Here is a 20854-nt window from a genome sequence, read left to right on the forward strand (position 1 = left end):
AATGCGGCTATGTCCCAGGAGAGACCATTGTGTCTCCTCATCTATCTCAGGTGGCCTGGGACCGAGCCCTTTATCAGGCATATTGGAAGCAGAGGTTAGAGAGGGTTGTGACTCATTTGATTTTCAACTGGTCACAGAGGACCAAGTACAATCACTTATTTTAAATCCTCAAAACTACCAATGACTCCCTGTTTACTCTACCTGCATGTACAGCAAAACGTCTAGACCTTACTCCTTTTATGACCACTTTCATAAATAACTCGTTAGCCCAGGGGATTGTTCCTAGGTAACATAAAAATGACATCATTACGCCTTTACTGAAAAACACAAACTTGGACCCAGCCAGCTTGAAGAATTATCACCCTGTAGCAGGTCTCATTGCCTATGAAAATACTGGAGAAGGTGGTTACTTCCCAGCTGCAAACATTTGTAGAAAAGGTGTCGCTGGTTAATGGCCTTCAAATCAGGATTTCGGTGCAAGTTTGGAAATGAGACGGCATTGCGATCGGTATAAAATGAGCTGTGGGAGGTCGCAGATAAAGGGGGGGCCATCACGATTAGTGATGCTGGACCGGTCTGCGGCCTTCAACACAGTCGACCATGATATCCTGCTCAATCGCTTCAGAGTGGCAGGTAATGTCTCTGAACATGCCATTAAATGGTTTGGATCATTCTTGACCAACAGACATCAATATCTGGGTTACATCTCGGATCCCATTGCAATGGGATGTGGAGTTCTGCAAGGATCTTCATTATTGCCTCCGCTTTTGAACTTATATATGCGATCTTTGATAAATATATCATGAAGAGTCACAGATTGAGCCATCATTCTTCTATCGATGACGCACAGATCTACATCAAAATTGGTAACATCGAAGATCCCTTCCGTAGGATTAATCAGTGTTTCGAAGACATAAATGAGTGGATGTACAAAGACCAGCTTCAGTTGAACACATCAAAGACCAAGCTTATACTGTTGGGCCAAACAGCTTGTTATGGCTGCTAAAGAATCCTTTGTTGCGAGTTTTCTTGGCAAAAGGCCACAATTGACACCCAAGATTAAAAACGCAGGCTGTCTTTGGCAAGATAATCTTGGAGGTGAGGTTCAGGTTAGTGCAAAGATCCAAGCTGTTTTTTTTATTCACTGCGTATGCTTAGTCAGGTTTACCGTTCATTCCCGACGAGAATCATGCAATGGTGGCGAGAGCCTTAACGAATGACCACTGGCTCCAAAAAGCCCAAAATGGGGCCCTTAGACTGGTAGGGCATCTTGGTAAATCAGCTCATGTTTCCCCTCTTTGCAGAACATTGCACTGGTTGACTGTGGAAGATCGCATCACAGTTAAGGCGGCACGCTTGATTTTTAAATGTTTAAATGGTCTGGCTCCTGACTATTTGAGTGATAAAACCTGACGCTAACAACCGTCAAGGATGCTTCGATCAAAAGACCAGCTGCTGTCTAATGTTCTCTGATTGGCATGCGCTTCCAGAAGGGACAGAAGATTTGCAGTCTTTGCTTGAGACTCTGGAACAGCGTTCCTATAGAGATCAGGGCCTGTGATCCGCTTGGTTTCGAAAAGCCCTCAAGACTTTCCTGTTCAAATAGTAGAAGTGGGTCTATTGGTAGGCCTCTTCCTCCCTTTTACTTAACACATTTTCATGTGAACTTCTTCTCATGCAACCTGGGTTGTCATCCGTTTTGAATACTAACTGGGCCTTTATACGGTTGAGTCCGTCTTGAGTGCAATATAAATACTCAAATCAAATCTCTCGCTCGGGACAGTCAGTCTTCATAGCACTTCCTGCTGCACGTCTTCTGCATTCTACAGGGCTTCGGACCTCTGCTATTTCCAAGACACGGCATCCCGCTTTGATGACAGCGGAGGCTGTCTCGTTCTTCTGGTCTCTGCTGCTCCCACTGCTTTTCCTTAATGGCCCGCACCTGAGGAGGTTTTAAATGTTTAAACATGCTGCTCAGGTGTGGGTCATTAGAACCACTAGACGGCACACCATAGTTCTGCACCTCTCAGTCCCTCTTCCTCGTCCCAGTACTTGGAGCATTATGGGACTAATGTTCTTGCTCCTTGTAACATCAAAGGCTTACATTTCACAATAGGCCATTAAGAACATGGGATCCTAAGGGAAGTAAGAGGGTTCTCCCAATCCTCCTGACCAGAGTCCCCTCCCATGTGATCCTCCTGCAGAACACCACCCCCAGGGTCAGGAACAGGAAGCGTCTGCCTTTCCTTGGCCACATGAGAGGGGTCCCAGAACAGGGTCTTTGGGATGATCACCTCTGATTCATCACAGAAGATATAAAGTTAATAAACTCACATTGCAAGTTTATCTGCCAGCTTATGTCTAAAAACATTAAAAACACCACACTTTATTTCACCTTGGAGAACCTAGGTGCTCTGCCAAAATGTAGAGATTTCCCCTTCATGGCAAGCAGTGAAGAATAGCTCACCTCATCCAAGTTACCCAGTGGTTGAAGACATGGGGTTCCACTTAAAGGGGAAGTGGAATACAGGGGTTTCTTTCCATAGATTCAAAACATTTCAACAGGAGCACTTGCACTAATGCAGACAAGAAGCTGTACATGGATCCACAGTAAATTGTATGAAGAACTCTTAACTATCTCTCTAGACTTTGCCAGTGTCTAATCTGAAGGTTCCCTGCCAAGACATGAATGAGAGTAGCATACCACATATGCAGATGGGATAAGAGGCCAGCATGTGTTACAGAGAAATGCAGACTCCTCTAGAGGGTTGCCCCAAACGGAGATGGGCAACCTTGATGACAAGTGTTAATTTCAAACCCATTTCGTTGTACTGGGATGGACTGGGCTTATACACATCTGCCTCTATCCATGGGGTAATCGCAGAGGTCATCAGGCCCGGACTCCAGTGCATACCATTAAAACTGGCTTATGCTACCAGATATCCAGAAATCTTCCCTTTACAACACCATCCACAATATACTGAAGTTCCACATACTGCCTACTAGATCACGGTATCCCTCCTATGTTTAGAGTTGCGAGCATAATGAAAGTTTGGTTGGGAGTGAAAATACTGAGGCCCTCCTTCCATCCCCAAACTGAAAGGTTCTATAAGACAATGGAACATCTTTTCAGAAAAGTATTGGATTAAGATGCAAGAAATGTGGATGTTTTACTGCCTTGACACCCAAAACATTTACGGGTTTCTCACAGTCTGAACATACACATGGGAGGACCCATGTAATATTTTGGACGGGATTCTTTAAGTTTGGGAAGACTAGGAAAATTCAGGGGCTCATATGGCAGTTCTGCACACAACACCTAGAAACATTTGTGAGCAACTCAAGATCTAAGAAGTAAAAATATTGAAGGCCTAAAGGAAACCGGCTTCGCATGACCACAAGGACTGCCTACAAACTTAAAGATCACTGGTAAAGTACTGGTGCCGATGCCCAACCATGAAAAGTAGCAACAAACCCAGTGGCATGATTCCTATAAAATAAACTGCAATAGAAATTCAAACTAAAGGATTCATCAAATGGAGCGACCAAGAAATACACTGCACACATCTAGACCATGCAAACTGGCCAAGTCTTGCAAAGTGCCAAACAACCCTACGGATAGATTGCTAATAAAGAAGAGGACTACAGAGTTATGGGTTTCTCAGGAAGGAGGGACTGCAGTGTGTCGCAGACGTGACAAGGCAAGATCTTGTCCAGCGAGGAGGGCAACCCTTCTTAGTAAAAGGTGGGAGGATTAAGGGAGGGACCACCAAAGCCAGTTCTACCCCAGAAGGGCAATGAGGTTTCTGGTTCCCCTCCCACTAACCGTATGTTTTTGTGCAGCACAAACCTGTCCCCCTACGCGCAAAAAAATTACTCTACATAGTCTTTAGCTTTGTTGTATAGACTGAAGTCTGGTCAGCAGTCGACTGGAGAAGAGCTCTGTGAGGTCCTGCTCAGATCCCCCACCCACCTGCAAAATCGTTTGGCTGGAAAGGAAAGAAATTTAGCTGGAAAGAAACTCTAAATAGAGTGGAAAGGGTTGCCGTGTCCTTGGGGACCTGGAAAATGGTCTACAAAACCAACGGCAAGCAACGACATGACAGGCTGTCATAGATGGCCCGAAGTCCTCGCAGAGTGAGCCGGGAGTGCTCCTTCGTAATTGATGTGGCCTTGACAAAGATTTGGAGGTCTTGTGAGGCAGTGAATGTGCACTTCCTGCTGTAAGCCATGAGCAGGGCCTCCTCGTTGGGGACATTCTGAAAACCACAGACCCGACATGGACATGGCTTTTGTTTAAGCAGTGAGTGTGACCTGACAACGCATGATCTACATGCTCCATCCTCCCCGAAGCAAGTGTCTCACTGTGGTAGTTTGGGTCTGTTTGGTGGCTGAGTGGGGGGGCCGCATGGTCATTGGGTGCTGCTGCCTGACCCCATCATTGCCGCCGCTGGAGCACCATGCAGGGGCTCACTGAACAGGAGAAGCACAAAACTCTTTCCATATGAATGTATAGTGCAACTACATAGGTTGGGGACCTACCTGTGGGCTTCTCAGTGGTTCCCTCCAAAAGGGGCACCCATGCAGCTGGGTTGTAAAATCTATTGATCCACTCCCATCATCACATTCTAAGGTCCCTGTTTGCGATTGATAATGGCAACATTTTCTTTCTTAACTGTTTACCAGTATAACAGTTCCCCAGATATCCCACAAGTGTAAAAAGCGGTCTTCTCATCCGCCCCTCAACCCCCTCTCCCCCCGGTGCATTCGGAGACATTGTAGAATTACTGAAGAAGCTGATAAAAGGCTAAGCTTCCAGGTCTTACTGGGGACTAGCTGAAAAGAAGCACAAGCAATAAGTGAGTAACCAGACCATTCAACGTTTTCTTCATTCACGCAAAAAAAGAAAGTTCATAAGCACGGACTGTATTATCACACAGCCACAGTGTTCATCCAGTGTTATGCAAGGGACGTATATTACATTATACATCTCCACATCAAAGATATTTTTGGCTTAATGGTCATCCCCTTAAGCAGAGTCTCTAGGATTAAATAAACAAGGTAGAACAGCTATGTGGGTAAACTTAGCCGACAGTATTCCGTTAACATGGCGGGAGCAAAAAACAAATACCATGAAACACACCAACACAAACTTGATTAATATACAATTTCCAATATGACCATGTAGATGGCAGATTCCCGGCTCACCAATCAGCACAGAAATTGCAATAAATACTGTTAGGAGGAAAAGTTACAGAAGTGTTATATCCTGTACAAGACTCAATCCTGTGCAAGATTTGAGAATGGCCTTAGAGATCAAAATGGGAGAAATGGCGGTAGACATGAACCTTCTTAGAGCATATGACTCGAGTGTTGGAGCAGAGAACAGTGGTGGACTGGCCTATGGGGAACTCTGGAGATATCCCAGTACGCCTCTGCACCCTGGGCCTCTTGTTTGGTAACCTATTTTATTTTCAAACTTTATCATAGGAAAAGGGTTGGGCTTGCTTAAAATGTGTAATATGGGGGACATTATTTCCAGGGCCTCTTTTGGTTCCCAGTACACCCATGGCAGAGAATAGAAGAAGCAGAAGGCCGCTCGCACAGAAGCAACCACAGGATTGTGGGTATGCCGCAACACGAGGAGGGTGGTTAAATGGAATTCTTCTTGGAAGCTTGGCTTCAAGAAAACTTTGGCCCCAAACGGCCTCTATAGGTGGTTCGCAATTGAAAGAGACCAGAGTGCCAACATGTACCCCGCCCCAGGACTAGACCGAGACCCATCGTTGCAAAAATATTTTCACAGGTCTAGATGCCAAATTCAAGGCGGCTGGTAAAGGCGCAATCAATACAATGGTTATTCAATCATGGTCTTTCCAGACTACACTAAAAGTTCAAGAAGAGTGTCAAAGCTTCGAAGAAGTGAAGAGAAACCTAAGGGCTCACAATATCTGCTACATGCCGATGTATGCGGATCTATCCTACAAAATTAAAGCTAATTCAGGGTACTAAACAATAGATCTGTAACTCTCCTCAAGATGCATGTGACTGGTAGGAAACCGAGGGATCCTGGATTATGAACACAGGCAACAATGTGAAAGGGAGAATAGTGGACAGGGTGAGATCTGCAAAAAACATGCAACGGCAGACACCCTACGATTCCAGTGTATCCACCTGGAACCCAAAAAGATGTTGGCAGAAATGGACATGGTGCTCAAGATCAGCAGGAACAGATTGCAGTGGGCAGAGCAATCATAGGAGACCCACACTTGACACAAGAAGTCATCGACAGGGTATTTAATGCTCCTTTACAGAAAACTTTCTCAGCAACAACTTAAATATGTTCTTGCCAAAAAGACCACTGGGATGCCCTCCCATAGAGATGCTCTTTGGGGAAAAGCTGACCCAGCATTCTGCAGGCACATATTACAGGTATTTGGGTGGCTAAAATCCACCAAATGTTCAGAATACATGCTCTTGATGAAAAGGTTTATTTTGGATTTTTGTTCCTGAATATAAAAACAGTGAGTTGGTAAAGAGATTAGTGTGGTGAATTGTGGGGTTTCAGAGGGCGATTATAGTGTTTTAATGTCTATGAATGTGTGCACCAATGAAAGTCAGGGTCACTGACTCCCATTGTGTCGAAATGGTATCTTGTTTCTAGTACTGGGAATATTAGAGAAAAAGTCATGACAAGGAATATAAGGGGCCGGGCAATAGGCAAAAACAAATGAAAATTGGGCCCCATTTAAAAAGAAATGGCGGTAGACAGCATTCTTACAAGAAACGCACCTCCTAAAACCTGAATTGGACATATCAAAGCTAAGATGGGATGGAGTACTATGGGTCAAATATTTCATCATAAGCTATGGGTGTTTTTATATGGATAGTGTGACCTGTGGGTGGTGGGCTGCCACAAAGAACCGCGCTGACTTAGGTAGTGAGCACAAGGGTCTTTTATTGAAGACTTACAGATGGATTGGCTGGAAATTCTTAAAAAGGGTCTTTTGAGCCTACTTTGTTCTTTTGGAAGGATTGGTGCAAGGGCGGTCTAGTCTTCCCTCTACAGGCCAGAGGTAGCCGCCGGATCTCTTAATCCCTTCAGGTCAGCCCTCCAGGTAAGGGGCATATTATGCATTTTTACGCACAGAAATCTTGTCAATACGGCATTTTTAATTCTTCCTTGCATACCACTTACACGGGCGATTTATAGCAGCACCACCATAAATCATGGAGCTCACTGGTGACAGCCTGGCTAGCAGCAATAATCGACACAGTTCCTTGAAAGAAGCAACTGGGATAAATCCTGGTCTGATAAATTTTTTAACACTCTCCTCCGTTAATGATTCCATCAAGATAATACTTTATGCGAGAGGGAATTTGTGTTTTGTTCACTTTGTTGAACTTCCTGCATTTTGTTGGTTACAATGTTATTACTGCATCTTGAATCATGAACATGCTTTTCACTTTGCTTTAGAAAACAGATACAATGAAACTTGCCTTAAACAAGGGCTGCATTCTGATTAATTGGCTTTAATAAAGGCAGCGCAGTTGCAGCAGCATGGGCATTTCATATTTTTTTCCATCACAGAAGCACACCAATTGCATAGCAAGGCATGTGGTCTGAACTTTAACTCCCTTTCTGACCACCCACCACAAGCAGGTATAATGGATTCAGGTAGAAGTAGTGCTGTATATATTTTCAGTGGCGCAGATTGTACCTGTATCTCTCAACAGGACTGCTATACATTCGCAGGCAAAGTAGCCTAATTTATCAACTAAGCTGCTATACCGTACACATGTCATGGCACAATGCCAAATATTCACAGCAGGGCTGATTGCATCATGCCCACATTTCTTAGCAGGACTGCTATGTTTTGGCACAGTACCTGAATATCTTAACAGAGCTGCTGTTAAGAAAGCACAAACATGTGTTGGCATGTTCTGCAGCAAGCTAAAGTACAGAGCAAGAACAGAGTCTCAGCTCTTCCCACCAACCTCTGACAGTGCGAGAAGATGGCATTGCCGTCATATACTTCAATCCCTTCTACTCAGTCTTGTGCTTTTCAGAACTTCTGCTTCTCCCATGTCAGATTACCTGGTCCCACTGCCAAATATCTAGCACATTTCAAAGCCTCATTACGAATCCCCTGACTAACGTAGGATAGTCCAAACAGGCTTCGAGCTTTTGACAAGCTATTTATGTCAGGCAAGCCTCACACGGAGTTGCCAGTGCCCTAACCCTATGTGCCTTTCAGTGTCAACAGCCTGTTGGCAAGGCAGCTCAGTGGGTCAATAACCCTGCTGCAGAGATCATTGTGTAACCTGTCAGTTCAAATCCTGTTAATAGGTGAGTTAATGAGTCTGCATCAGAGATATGCTTTTACGATGCAGGTAACATTCAATTGTAACACAGTTGACTTAACTTTTGACTTATCAAAAGGACTACTAAATGCTCAGTTATTCAGAACACACATTTCATCTGGGATGCTCTACTTGTAATGGCTCATAACACAACTCATTAGGGCTGCTATACCTGTGATTGCTCAGAACACAACTCTTCAGGACTGCTATGCTTGTAATGACTCAGAAAACAAACCTAACTGGGCTGCTATACCTGTTATGGCTCAGAACAGACATCTCATATGGGCTCTTGTACTTGTAATGGCATACAGTGCTAGTAAAGCATCTGCATTCAAGCAAGTGCTGCATCTGGTCAGACAAACATCTAACTAATTCCAAGCCTAATGGCCAAAGGAAGGTTTGCACACATCTAAAAAGGAGCACCCAACGGTAAAGCTGCACTAGATTTATAAATAGAAAAGGCAATATCAGCTTTTTTGGATATTTATTGATGCTATGTTAAAAGTCAAACAAAAGAGTCCAAGATGGCCGCCGAGCTGGGAGCAGCGTGATCGATGCACCCCTGTACCCCGGGACCGACACAGGTACATAAATAAGGGGTTTTGCCCTGCCGGGGCGCTGCAGATACAGAATAGGAGCCCATGCAGGTGGGGGCTTGGAGGTCGTAGCGCGCGGCTTTCAAGAAAAGAAGGAAGCAGAAGAGAACGCTGGAGCCGGGGAAGCTAGGACCCAGCGGAGTTGGCCTGCGCAAGCCCCAGGTGGGAGCAAGACTGAAGGGCTGGGATCAGAGGACGCAGCCCAGGCCACCTATGAGGCGGACGATTAAATTCCGGAGGAAGAAAGGCCACAAGACTGCAGACATCGGAAGGCTGAAGAGAGCAGGTGGAAGACATACATCAGACTCCCGGGCAGCCTCTTCAAAGACAAAGCTGCCAGAGGAAAAGCAGAGAAGGCGGGCCCAGCAGGGACAGAGCTCCCCGGCACGTTTAGGTGGAAAGCCTGTGCCAGGCGCAATACAGGAAGACGTGCCTAAATCCAGGAAAGGAAAGGGGAGACGCTTGTGAGGGATAAAACAATCACCCAGTGGGGTGAGGACCAGGGAGGGGGTCCAGGGAAACTCTACAATCTTGGCGCCACACACAACTACCAACACCGGGGAGCAAGAGAGGAAGGAGGCCGTGGCGGGGCACTATGAAAGGCACACACCCACGCCACAAGTGGGGCGAGAGTGGAGCCATGACCAGGCCCGGCAACAAGCGTGTAACGCTACAAATAACCCATCCCCAGCAAAACGAGGTAGGAAGCCCTCCCAACTCCCTAACAAAGCGGAGAGACACCCGTGGGGAGAAGGAGGAGAAGAGCAGAAAGGAGACCCACTGGGGAAACCACCCCACAGAGGTGGACGGGGGCGACTGCCCAGTATGTTTAAAACGAGAGGGAAAGAGCCCTCCCTGCCTACGATGGGGGCCAAGAAGGACAGCTACCTTCAAATGATGTAGGGCAGTGAGATGAGCCCCCCGCCCCCGCATCTAGGAACAGTTCTAGACAAGCCTGACAAAGGCGACCCTCACCTACAGGACTCCCAAGACCAGGCAGTCACCACAATGGTCCAAAAGCAATACTTTTTGTCGACACAATATAACTGCCTGTTTAAAAGTTTATTTAGAATCATTATTAATCATATGGGGTTTATCCCAGAGAGCCTGAAGACCCAAAGCCATCAAGCAAAAGGAATGCTTATGTACCTGACCGAAAAATACTTGGATTAACTAGTCTCACCCAATTCTCATAATAGTCATTTAAGATTACATATTTACTCATGTGGTAGGTGAATACCTTAAGGTTAAATTTCATTATTTGTTTTGCAGCCTTGTGGTGCTGTTGAACAGTTTTTTTTAAAACATTTTTTTAATTAATTTTCAAACCAAACAACAATGCAAACAAACACGCATTGCAGTTTATAACAGTTCCATTATTCACCCGTTAATCCTGGTCACCGCTTCCTCCCTCCCATCCCCCTTTATGAGCCTCTTGTTACTCGCATTCCGTATCTGCTGCCCGCGGCAGGGTCTCGCTCCCCTCGGATTCTGTCAGATCCGATATTGTTCCGAACAGTTCTGCTATTAGTAATTTCCATGCCATCAGGGTACCCGCTTCCACCTCCCCCCTTATGCTGCTCGCCTCTTGCCATACCATCGTTTCAGCCTCTGCCCATTTAACTCCTTCCACCACACCACCACCCGCGGCTTGTGACACGTCTTCCATCCCATGGCAATCCTTCATTTGGCAAGCACATATGCCAAATCTTTCAACTTCCCAACATGTTTAAGTTTCCGTGATCTGGGGAACCCTCCCAGCAAGCAGGCCCAAGCCGTGTTTATGGTGATCGTTACCCCATTCTCCGCTAGTTTTCGTGCCACCTCACTCCAGAAACGCTCAATCACAGGGCATGACCAAAACGTGTGTCATATCAGCGTTTTCTTCGTTGCATTTGGGACACGCCTGTCGCCCAGCATTTTTAAACTTAGATATCCTCAAGGGAGTCATGTATGCTCTATGCGTTATATACAAATGTATTTGTTTTAGTCTAGCATTTCTTGACACCTTCTTGTGGTATCCCAGGGCACGTTCCCACATCCCATCCTCTATCGGGGCTCCTACTTCCGCTTCCCAATCTAGTCTCAATTGTGTCAACTCCTTTCCCACCTTAGTCATCATCATCTCATACAGCCTAGAAATCTCGTGCCCCCCTTCCGATATGTCATATATTGCCCCAAAGATAGCATCTGGTTCTTCCGCCAGCACTGTTTCAGGACACGTTTTCCGAATTTTCCGTACCATTCTATGTTAGAACATAGAATGTAAGATATTGGCCCGTGTGTAATCTCGCCTCTTCCCCAAGTTCTTCGAAATCCTTAATGGTCCCCTCTTGCCAAACGTCCCCCAACGTTACCAACCTCACCGATTCCCAGTAGGTCCTGATAATCATCCTCAACTGATTATCTCCCCCTGCCTATGCAACCAGTGGTACCTGCGGGGATAATGGGCATGGGTCCTCCATCATCCGGCATGCTCGACGCCACATTTTCCACCCAAGCAACATCATCCCAGGGCGCTCATTCATTTCAGACTCAGGCAGCCAGATAATTTCCCTTAAGTAAAACGGGGTACAATCATGCCCAAACAACCTCAGTTCAGGGGTCGCTTCCTCAGAGAGCCATTTGGCCACATATTGTAGCTGGCTCACTACATAATAGACCTCGAAATTAGGCATTTTGATCCCCCCTTTTCATAGAAGTTCTGCAACTTCCATAGCGCCACTCTGTTTCAGGTACCATGCCACAGGAAGTCCCTACACATACTGTTCAATTTAACAAAAAACTTCTTGGGTATCATGTATGGAATATTACTAAAATAATGTAAAAGCCTAGGCAGGACCACCATTTTAAGCATTGCCCCTCTTCCCATCATTGCTAGGGGCAGCTTCTCCCAGAATCTCATGCATTTCCCGATTTTCTCAATGGCTACCTCGGTGTTATGCCTATGTTCCTCTTCTGCTGTGTGGTGCACGTCTATTCCAAGGTAACAGAAAGTACCAACCGCCCATGGTATTTGTAGCACCAGTAATCTTCCCTCAGGGGTTCCTCTATAGCTACCCAGCGGGAAAATGCTAGATTTTTGAGGATTCACTGCTATCCCAGACAGCCCTGCATACCTCTCCATCCCTTCCAGGATATACTGAAGATTTTCTTCCGGGTATTTCAAGTATAATAACAGATCATCCGCATACAAGGATATCAAGTGTCGTTCCCCCCCCCTACCTCAATTCCTATTCTATCATATTGTTGCCTGAGGTATATTGCCAGAGGCTCCAGGGCTAGAATGTAAAGCTTCGGGGACCAAGGGCACCCCTGCCTGGTGCCTCTACTCAGTTGCCATCTCTCAGATATCACTGATCCTGTCCAAACTCTGGCTAGCGGCTTGCTATATAGCATCTCCGCCCACCTAATGTAACCGCGCCCCAATCCGTACTCTCCCAGGGCCGCCAGCAGCCATGGCCACTTCACCGAGTCGAAAGCTTTTACTACGTCTAGAGACACAATCGCCATCTCGCCTTCAGTCCTTCCACCCCATTCGACCACCCGGTGGAGCCGCCTGTGGTTGTGAGTTATGTTCCTATTCGGGACATAGCCAGTTTGGTCTGGGTGTATTAATTTGCTAATTACTCTTCGCAATCTGTTTGCCGGGACAGCCGTCAATATCTTACTGTCCTGGTTCAGCATCGACAAAGGTCTATAGGAACCACAGTTATACCCCGGTTTGTTGGGCTTGGGAAGCGGTATTATAATCGCCTCTTTGAGCGATTCCGGCAGCCGCCCTACCTCAAACGCTTCATTAAGCATTTCTAACATTGGGGGTGGGGGGCACTTCTTCTCCATATACTTTATAAAATTCACTAGGGAACCCATCTGCCCCCGGGGTCTTACTAGTAGGCAACTGCCTCACCACTTCTTTTAACTCCTCCAAAGTGATTGGTGCATCTAGTTCCTCTCTTTCCTCTTCACTTATCTTGGGCAGTGCTATATCTTCTAGTGTTTCAGCTATCTCTTCGTGGCTGCTTCCCTCCTTATCCCCGTATAGCACCTTGTTGTAATTCGCAAACTCCTTGTTGACTCCTTCTTGGGTGTCCGCTACCCCACCATCTTCCCTCGTTATCGTTCTGATCGGGCGTCTGGGGGTATCACTCTTGTATAGCCACGCTAAAAGCCGTCCTGTTTTGTCCCCTCTCGCATGCTGTCTCTCTATATACTTTTTGTAATTGAGGTTGCAGAGTCTTTCCCAGTGTTACGCGCACGCCTGCTGTAGTTTAAGTACTAGCTCCATGTCTACACTTCCACTTTGTAATGCTCTTTCCAGTTCCTCTTCTGCTCTTTGTAGGTCTGCCATGACTCCACCCTGCAGGCCCTTTGACTTAGCAATGGCCATCCCCCGCATCACTACCTTAAAGGCTTCCCACAATGTACCCGCTGAATCAACACTACCGGTATTCAACTCGCTTCTCTTATATCTTCTCTAAAAACTGGGTTTTTGAGCACCTCTGCTCTGAGGCGCCACGTCGGGATCCGCGCCGTCGGGGGGCAGTATTGCCACCCGAGAACCAGGGGCTTAGTTTAGTTTATTATCTATATGGCGCGCCATACCCTGGGGCATCAGAGCGCAAACAGACAAGGATATGCTCAACTTAGTTACAAATACATAAAAATAAGATGAGGGTACAGAGATACGCTGAGCTTGGTTACAGATATGCTTGGCTAATTGCAAGTACATGAAAAAAAGCAGAAAGTGTAGAGATCAACAATGTTGCAGTAAGCAAATATGTACAAGGAGAGATCAAGGAACAGGGGAGCAAGGAACATGCTCCTGCATAGTCATGGTCGCGTAATATATAGTTATATACAGTTATGTACAATGTGACATATAGGGTCAGGCGAGTTAGAGTAGTTAGCTGTCATTGGCTCTCAGCCACCTAGTGAGGGTATGTCTGAAATTTGAGTGATCCGAGAGGACCCTCGCCTTATATTCTATCTGAATGGTTTCTGCCATCACATCTGGCGTGGCAAAGATGTAATCAAGCCTTGTATGCAGCTGCTGCGGGGCGGAATAGTGCGAGTATTGTTTCCCCTGGGGATATTTTGTCCTCCACACATCTACCAAGCCAAAATCATCTAGCAGCGTCTAATGCCTTGGACACTGGGGTGGGCTTTTCAATCTTGGCGTCTGATCTGTCTACCTTGGGGTTCATTACACAATTAAAATCCCCGCCCCAGATCACCGCGCTGCCTACACACATACTGAAGTTGGTGCACAAAGTTCTGAAATATGCCGCCGTGTTTTGGTTGGGGGCATATGTATTTACGATGCTTACCTCTTTATTCTGCACCAGCCCCTTTACTATAACCATTCTCCCATCTGCCTCCACCACTTCCTGCAATAGTTGGAACGGGACATGTGGCGCCACCCAGATAAGCACCCCTTTAGCATAGGCAGAGTATGACGAGCCCACCACAATCCCTCTCCACTTCTTCCTTACCAACTCCATCTTTTCTCGCGTCAGATGCGTCTCCTGCAACAGTGCAATATCTATCTTTTGCCTTCTTAGATACAGCATGACCTTATTCCTTTTCAAGTAGCTGTTAAGTCCCCTGACATTCCACGAGATTATTTTAAGATCCCCCATGGCTCATTGATCCTCCTCTCCCCTACCTTCAGCCGATCCCTCCCGCCTGCGCAAAGCAAATACAACCATCCGACTCTACTATATAGGCTCATGTTCGAACTTAAACTCCCCATAACTATGTACACACCAAAATTCCCACCCTTCTTCCCTCCCCCCTCCCAGCCCTTCCCCAACAACACCCTTCCCAACTGTTTCCCAGCTCCATTCCTGGATCTCAGGCACCCCCACATCTAGCCCTGTCTAGCACAAGCCTATGCTCAGGGCCCAGTAGGGTGAAGCCGCCCTAATGGCCACTCAACTACTAATATTCCGGGGTGGGTTGCTTCCATCCCGTTGCTCCTATTTTCAAGTTTATTACACTTTATGTCAATGCTATGCAGCTCCCACTTGCATTTTGCCCACTATATTCCAGTCCATGCCGAGCACAAGGCCCGAAAGCTACACATTGTTCATCCAGTCTCGCCTTTCCCAGTACAACCAGGGTCACCCTCCCACTTACCCCCTCGTCCAAAAGCAATACTTGAAGGATTTCGGAGACAAAATATCAGGCACTGTCCAGAGGCAAATGGACAAGATGAGGGAGGACCTTGAGGAGGCCCTCCAAGACAAAGAGGGACGTGAACAAGATAGAGGAGATGGTGGACACCAACAAAGGGGCGATCCAAGACTTGGCAGACGACTCCAGGACGGCGAACACGCTCATGGAACAGCTTGCAACAGCCACCCACAATCTGGAACTTCAAGCGGAGGACGATCCAATATACGCATAAAAGCCTTGCCGGAAGAAGTGCTAGATGAAGAGAGATCACTAACCTCTTTGTGGACCTCCTGGACCAGGCGACACAGGGGGATATTTGATTGGATAGAGTGCATAGAGTTGGCCCGTGGAGATCAGAACTGCGAGTTCGGCCAAGAGATGTCCTAGCTGCACTCCAGGACTACTCAACGAAGGAAAAGATTCTACAGGCGGCAAAGAGACTCAAATGCCATAAAATGGGTCAGAAGTTTTCTTGTTCCAGGACCTCGCCCAAAGCACGCTTGAAAAAGAAAAGCAAGACTAGAAAAGGGCAGGCCAATAACATGAGACAGTGCAAGAAAGATAATCCAATGGAGTGGCAAACACAACTGAGAAAATGAAAACACAGATCTAGCCTGAGTAATGACATGAGAGACGAAGTTCTATAAATCGATAAAGCGAGATATAGGAGGGAAAAAGCAACAATAGAATGCAGAGATGGAAGAGGCAGACAGAGAAACAGACCGCACAATGTGGCATTGCAACACTTAAGGGTGAGAGGCAGAGCGTCTGAAAGTGAGAGACATGGGAAACAAAGTAGCAAAGGGAAGGAGAGATGAAGCAAAAACATGGAGTGGCTGTCAAGCAGGTAGTGCCAGGCAGCAACAGTAGCTCCGGGAGGCAGAAAAGTGATGCTGGTAGAGTGAGGGACTGGATTTATGAATCACCCAATGTAACTAGCTGGCATCTGTAGTAACTCAGAGTTTGTGCCCAAGTATCATGAAGATGAAGCAGGGTAGTATGCATCTACAAGGTTCTTTTGTGGGGAAAGTGTTTTCCACAGGTGCAAGAAATTATTTAGAACCACTTTTAAATGCAGCTGTTTTGTCACTTACGTTTTCGAACAACGTTTTAATTTTACACACATAAATTGGATAGTTGTCAAACACTTTTTACTCTCTTGCGAAGGATGAAAATCAGTTTTACTCTGTTGAAATTGGATTTACTCTCTTATTCTAAAAATTGGGAGTAAAATACTCTAACTCCAAAATCCTATCTTCAGGCACTTTATTCCTTGCCATATCATAGTACCCTGAAATGTATTCTTCATGATGTCACAAAAAGGCACATAACAGCAGAGCCCTCTGGCGACCAGATGGTGAAGCAACGCCTCATTATTAGATGGATGAGGCAGAGGTTATAAGACAAGAAGATCGATCTTCTGTGAAAAGTGAAAGTTTCAAAACCTTGGGAAGCCAGGTTGGCCTCACCTTCAATCACCTTCTTGAAGAAGACTAGTAAAGGAGTTTTAACAGAGCCGGAGCTCACTCATGCACCTAGCGCAAGTGATGGCGACTAGGAAAATCCCCCCAAGGGTGAGAAATCGTAAAGAACACCAATGTAAAGACTCAAATTGAGCCAAAAGTCAAAACAATTTTCAAATCCTACACATGAACAATAAACTGACATGGCATAGCGGAAACTGGTTCGAAAGTCCCTGCAAAAAACCATAAGGATGGTAAAGAATAAGCAATGCTTGGGGTCCCTCTTAAAGATTGACATAGTGTCCCAAGTACCCCTTCAGTACTGATTTGAAAGCCATGCCAGGTCAAGGAAAGCAGAACATCAAGAACCAGAGTTTGGACAAAGCAGGTTTAGACATTTCTTATGATACCAAGCCTTACATGTACATCACTTGCTGGCATATGCAGTCAGACAGCTCCCACTTTTTGTAACTCATCCGGTCTACACCCAAGCATGAAGGTCGGGGCTGCTGATGCTCGGATGTGGGACTGCTGCCCTCCATCAGGGAAAACAGGTACAGCCTTGCTGGGAGGTGCCAAGCAAGGCAGATGGATATATCAAGAAGGTCTGAGACTACATCCTCCGGTCCCAGTCTTGGGCCATCAAGAACATGGTGGACCTGAACTTCCGCAGACAACTGATAACCATCACAATGACAGGAATCAGCAGTAAAACAGGAGCTCGAAGTTCCACTCACCATTTAATGCAGAGTTCGCCTTAGAGGAATTTCCTAGGACCACAACTCTCTTTCTGTTGACACAGGAGCCAATGAGGTCCAAGGGATCCCCCATAAGGTGATCTCATCCAAACGTTACTGGGAGAGCTCCGACTAACGGAAGACCGACATCCACCTGCTCAAGACATCCTCACCCACGTTCTGCATCGAAACAAGAATGTTGAAGGTCACAGAACCCCAGCCTAACAAAAGTAGCAAAATGAGTAGAGAAATAAGGATGTGAGAAGGGGAATGAATGGGATCACAAAATGCAAAGGGGTGGGTCCTGGACAAACTTCCTCGGAAATGGAAATCAAAGAGGTTGGAGTAAAATATTGTTTGGAACACTTGCGCTTTAGGACCCTATAGTTAATGTTTCCCTAAATCCCACAAAACCCTTGGTAAGCACACCAATATTGTATTGGGACCAGACAATGCTGGTGTCTGCCACTTAAGACCATGCAGATGTACCGAAAGTGCGGACTCCGAACATCCGGCCAGTCCAGGGTTAGGAGGACAAGGCCGCCGACTGTGCCAATGGATCCTGGTGGATTGAATTGGATTAGACTAAAATTATAATCGTTTTTTTATAACGCGCTTAATACCGAAGAGGTTTCTAAGCACAGATCCGGGATTCGAACCTGTGTTCTGCATCATATTGCTTCCAAGACAAGCCCTTTGCCACTAAATGTACTACCCGTGCCCACGGAGCTGTACTACCTGGACTGTCGGTGTCGGACTGGGACATATAATTGTCTCGGGCACCAACAACAAGTCACCCACAGTTGCCAATGGGAATTCATTCCTTTTGTAGCACTGTTTGAGTACCCAAGGGGGAGGTTTTTGATAAAATGTGATGCAAATTGTACATTTTAAAGAATATTTATTCAGCAACACTGGTCAAAACTATAAGCCGCATAGTGAAGTAACTCATCAAACTAGCCCACATTGGCCAAAAAAGTGCCCCACTTTGACCCAAAAAACTGACCCACACAAGCATATTTGTTCGGCCATTGGCCTACAGGACAGTTCGAGCTTGGCTCTGTGTGCAACCAACCTACTTGCGGTTTCACCCACTTTAACTTTTCTTTCACCAATAAATCGGGGGAAGTGCGAATGCAGTATCCAGCATTTAGGGACGATGCAGAGGTCAGCAAATCCTATGTACAATGGATGAGCGTCACCCTAGCAGATCAGCCTTTCTGATCACGGCCTGTTCTGGAAGCCTAAGCGAGGGTGAGAAGGTAGGCCATGACCCAGACCCAGCCCTCCCCGAAGCACTCTGCGTCTGCAGAGCTGCCAGTCCCACATGCAGGGGAAGCTTTGTCAGGCAGAGACAAGCAGAAGAGGCACATTGTAGCACAGTTCCCTTCTGCCAACAGGCCAGGCTCTGCCTGAGATTTGCATACATTCGGGTCTGGCCACCAGCCATCAGGCAGAGTCGGAAAGCAGGAGGGCTCGAGCAGGCCTGTTGCAGTGTGCCCACTGGCCTGTCATCCCAACACAGGCCCATGGCCCCTTCCGAGCCGACAGTTCGCCCCACTTAACACAAGCATCTCAAGCAGGCGCCGCCCAGCCAGACACAGCAAAGCCGTGAAGGCAAGACCCGATCGGTGCTCAGACGGGGCCGGCGGCACCTTGCCCTATAGGCCAGTCCGTGCCGGCATGACTCAGGGTCAGACTCTGGCATAACATTTTCTCGGGCACCAACAAAAAAAGGGTCTCACAGTTGCAAAAGGGAATTAATTCCTTTTGTGACGATGTTTGAATAATTCCCAAGGGGGTGGTTTTTGATAAAAATGTGATGCAAACTGTACATTTTAAAGATTAGTACCCACGGAGGGCGCAATCAGAATGAGAGAACCATTCAGATTGGCCCTCGCTGAGGCATTACCCGGCCAGGAATCCCTCTGCTGGGATTCCACGGCCATTGTTCCTGGCGGGGGGGTGGGGCAGCCCCTCAGCCAATGAGGAGGCTCGAAGCGAGGCCATCCCGGCTCCGAGCCTTCAGGGCTGAGAAGATGCCTTTGCTCCCCGCCAGGGACTCGGGTACGTTTTTTTTCTTTTTTTTCTTCTCCTCCTCCCTCCCCACCCCACTTACCTTTAGCCTGCTTTGTTACTGGTGGGTGACGACGGCAGCCTCCAGCCATGTGAATCATTGTGGCTGGCAATAACATTGATGCTTTTTTTGAGGAAGTGGGAAGTCTGTATTTCACCAAGATAATCTTTTCTGTTGTTTGATTGAACTTTGGTTAACAAAACTTCACTGGACATTGAAGGAGCCAAGAACTGAATTAAGACTATTACAAACCCGGATTTCCTGGGTTCTTTCTGTTGAACGTTGAATTTACCTTGAAACCTAGGGAAGGGGAATTCCTAATGTTTACCAAGAGAGACTGTGAATTTCATTGTTGATGTAATTATGAAATGCCATATATTTCTTAATGTATTTGATGTTTAAGTGTGAGGGCCAGATATCCTACGTTAGAGTGTCTTCCTTTAGTTTTGGTAGGCAGGGAAATCCTTGTCAGAGTAGTGATACGTTTAAAAATCATCCAAAAGATGTCCGCCTCACTTTTGACCTCTCACAGGTGGGATTCATTCATAAAAAGGATACTGCTTATGGGTGATGCTTTCAGCAGATATGGGGCGTCTCTCCTTCAGCGGAGAGAGCTCACAAACCTTGCCGCACATTGGCCATGCTCATTTTAATTCTTCACAAAAACGAAAACTAAATCTGTGTCCCAGACCCACAGAACTCCTCCAGCCATTACACTTCAAAAAGTGTGCGGATAGGAGTTCCGAGTCTAGTGCAATCTATATAGACTTCAGGGAGAGGTATAATGGGGCCACAATCCCTGTAACAACCTATTTGCATTCCCCAACAATAGTGAAAACAAGCATGTAATGGAAGACTCTGGCCTGTTTCCAAAATGTTATGAAGTGGAAGTCCACGTCTGCCGTACTTAGTAGTTTGGGCTGCATTACAATAAAGATAGGGAGAGATGGCATCTGAGGAGGTGCACATAGCTTGTAGGTGTTTGGCTAGTTGCCAAACCCATTGACTGCCCAGAGCCATGCTAATCTCTATGGCAATTTCCACCCAGTTCCTGCTCCTTCTGGCCCAAAACAGCTCCTCGTGGGAACTCTGAGCTCGCCTTGCCATCAAGTGTTGTGCTTCGGTGCCCGATAGTGTTTTCTCAAAGCAGTCTTCTCAGATCTATTTATGAGCACAACGTGTCTCCATCACAGACGTCCTGTTAAAAACAAGCATTGACAAAGCCAACCATTTTGGCTTGTGTGCAAGTATTAGGCATTTGCCAGGCACTGCTATCAGATACCCAGGTACTCACGCCATTTCTGCACCTGCTACCATCAATGGTCAGTTAACACTACAGCCGTGCCTGGCAAGTGTATTTCCCGCGCCCACACAAAATCCCAAACTGTTGGTACTGTCAATGCTTGCTTCAGAGAGTATTTACCTGGGTCCAAAACA

General features: G+C 46.5%; 1 protein-coding gene across 2 annotated transcripts in view; it reads right to left on the reverse strand.

Annotated features, from left to right (window-relative positions):
* ENTPD7 (ectonucleoside triphosphate diphosphohydrolase 7) overlaps nucleotides 1-20854 on the reverse strand; it is a 482207-nt gene that overhangs the window by 352468 nt on the left and 108885 nt on the right. The gene's annotated exons all lie outside the window — the stretch shown is intronic.

The sequence above is a fragment of the Ambystoma mexicanum genome, chromosome 8 (genome assembly GCF_040938575.1).
Source record: "Ambystoma mexicanum isolate Mex_15411 chromosome 8, UKY_AmexF1_1, whole genome shotgun sequence".
NCBI classification, from domain to species: Eukaryota; Metazoa; Chordata; class Amphibia; order Caudata; family Ambystomatidae; genus Ambystoma; species Ambystoma mexicanum.